Genomic DNA, 3479 nt, shown 5'->3' on the forward strand with positions numbered 1-3479 from the left:
AACAATTAGTTGATAATACAAACACACGTGAATTACCTTAAAAAAATCACATTTAAATTAAATAAGTGCTTAATTTTTAATTTAAATGATTAGATGAGTCATCAAACAAGGTATTGGCCTAAAATTTCAATTGCGTTTAATAACCCTATGTTCTTATCTAATTGATTCAATAACCTGTCCAGTTACATTCAATATCTCCATAATCTCGTCTAATTGCATTGGATAACCCAAAAATTCAACTGTCCCGTGAACTTTCAAAATTTCCTAATTTGTTGTCTATTTATCACATTCTTTTGATACGTGACGATCATTTTGAGACATGACGGAGCGTGTCTTCCATTTTCAGCATGCAACAAATTTTATTAAGAATTATGAGGTTATTAGATACAATATGTGGGATCATTTGTAACTTTTAGAAATTCAGATGTTGCCCCTATACTCCAAAACTTTCCCTCCACTCTGAACTTTTTATTTGATGAGTCATATCCTCTGCACATAATAATTAAGATATTATATTTGCCATTTTATACAACTTAGCACATGACCTGTGTATGGTAACCAAATTAGCTATAAATTACACCCCTCTTCTCTCTTGCCCTCTCTTCAGATTATCAAAAAAAGACACAAATTCAATTTTCAAACCGTGAATCTATGGCTGGATATGGGTGGAATTCCAACAATCTTCCTACAAGCACGTACGCCGGCGCTCCACAAATCGCCTGTCGAATTTGTAACCAGGTTTTTGTGAGCACTGAAGCTTTTCTTCATCACATCGAAATTCACATGTCTACGGATCATGATGGTTCTTTTGTTTCTGCCTCCAGAAGGATGCAGCAGCCACCACCATCACTTAATGCTTCCGGTGGTGGCTTGAGCGGTCTCTCCGGTCAAAGAAACAACTTCAGTTTTCCCATTCCAAATGTTTACAGTACTATGTTTAATCCGAATCCTAATCAGTTTATTCATCCCCGCGCAGCCCCAGACATGTACTCTCCTTTTCCAACTGTGAGGAACAACTATGGGTTTGGGTCACAAAGTTTCCCTATCCCTTTTCAGGCTCCGAGGAAATTCACCCAGCCATTTCTTCAGCAGCTGGACAAACCCTTGATCCCTATTTCTGATTCTGATTCTGAGTTTGAAGTGCTAGACTTGAACTTGAAGCTGTGGAGCAGCATAAAGATTAGGGTTTTGTTCAGGACAATACCTAACCCTAGCTATGGCTATGGTTAGGTTCGATGTATTTTTATTTCAATGAAACAATAAATATTATAATCAGAAAAAGAAAATATATGTAAGCCTTTTTTAAAACATTGCTTTTTTTCCTTTCTGAGTTCACAGTTTTGTATGCTATGAATTCAATCTATTTTGTCTCCTTTAATTACCAATTTTTGTCATTTGATTATCAAATTAAATATTTTTTTTTTCAAAAGTCTACCTAGTGAAGTAATTTAATTTATTGACATAAAGGCTAAATTTCACTTTAATATTTTATGAAAAGTATATAAATTTTATAAATTTACTCCTAACCTTTTCAAGTAAGATCAATTTTAATCCTTTTTTTTCTTTTTTTTTTCAAAAAGCTACCTAGTGAAGTAATTTAATTTATTGACATAAAGGCTAAATTCCTCTCTAATATTTTCTGAAAAGTACATATTTGACTCTAACATATGAAATTGTATAAATTTATTAGTAACCTTTTCAAGCAAAATCAATTTTAATTTTTTTTTCTTTCAAAAATCTACCTAGTGAAGTAATTTAATTTATTGGGATAAAAGCGAAATTTGTTACGCGCATTTTCAGAAAAACATAGATTCGACTCTAACATATGAAATGGTATATATTTACTGCTAACTATTTTAAGCAAAATCAATGTTACTTGTCCAGGGGTAGAACTCCATAGGGGGATAGTCCTTGAAATTTGTTTCAAAATAATTTTCAAGCCCACTTTGTCAAAGAGTGAAAGACATGAGGGGTTGTTGTAGATGTGACAATTATTGAATTTTTTTTTACTGTATTCCAGGAGTAATACACCAATCAGTCAAAATAATTGTACATACCACTTCATGGGAGATGATTTGTGTAAGGAAAAAAATGTACATGTGACATTAATTGATTTGTTAGGTGTATTACTCCTAGAGTATTCTAAATTTTTTGCTTATTATTGAGTTAGTGTCGTGTTCGTGTCATATCAATTATCGAGTTGATATGAAATGAGTCAACTCTAACTCAACTCAAAAAAATTTGTGTTATAACTATATATATTAACCAAATTGGGTTAGTAATTTTGTATTGTGCTTTCGGATCATATGTAATTTTACTATGTACATATGTTAATGATGTCATTTAAAAATATAGTAGGATATAGTAATAGTTCTAAATAATTTATGTCGTTTTTGGATTAGCAGCTTAACTATGACCATCCAAAAATCCGCTAATATATCATTTTAGTTCGTGTAATGTGTTTATAAGTCGCATGCAAAAATATTGAAGGTTCAAGCCATTTTTGCAATTAGTAATTGTAATTTTATTACGTTTACTAATTAAATGAAATATAAACACATTAGAGAATATGATAATAATTTTAAATATTCATGACATTTTCGAGTTAGCAGGTCAACACCAATTCAACCCTAAAATTTATGTATCACTTTTCTCTCAACTAAAAAATTACTCCTTACCTACTAAACTAAATTCAAACACTATAATTACGGTAAATTCTATGGCTACTTTGTTGGAAAACAAAGTAGTCATATTTTGTTTTAGTATCCAATAGTATTTGGACATGTGTTAATTAAAATTATGTTAATTAAAATTAATAAAAAAAGTAACCTGCTATAGCAGGTAATATTTAATTATGGAAATTTTAAAGATTATTAATTATAAGGTAAATAATATATGGGCCCTCTATTTTAATTTAATTATTATTTAGTTATTATATGTTAATAATACACTATTAAGTCCTTAATTTTAACTCAATTCAACAGTTTAGTCCCTTATAAAGGACTAATCTGTTCAATAATTTAAAAATTTAAGTGATAAAACTGTTGATCAAAATAAAAAATCAGAACTAAACAATAAATTTTAAAATACGATAACTGAACAATATGTTAGATATTTAACATAGGAACTGATAAAATAAAAGATTTACGTAAAACTCTATTTTAACAAGGTTTATGAATTTTTTTCTCCTAAATAAAAAAGGTTACGTAAATTTAGTCAAGCTATACGTAAATTATCTAAAAATAAAAGATTTATGTAAAGTTCAAAAGTTTTACGTAAAACTCCAATTTTCATAAGCTTTGTAGATTTTTTCTCCCAAAATAACAAGGTTACGTAAATTTAGTCAAACCTTACGTAAATTATGTCAAAAAATAAAAGATTTACGTAAATTTCATAGGTTTTACGTAAAACTCTATTTTCACAAGATTTGTGAATTTTTTTCTCCTAAAATAAAAAGATTACGTAAATTTAGTCAAACT

The sequence above is a fragment of the Euphorbia lathyris genome, chromosome 2 (genome assembly GCF_963576675.1).
Source record: "Euphorbia lathyris chromosome 2, ddEupLath1.1, whole genome shotgun sequence".
Taxonomy (NCBI): Eukaryota; Viridiplantae; Streptophyta; class Magnoliopsida; order Malpighiales; family Euphorbiaceae; genus Euphorbia; species Euphorbia lathyris.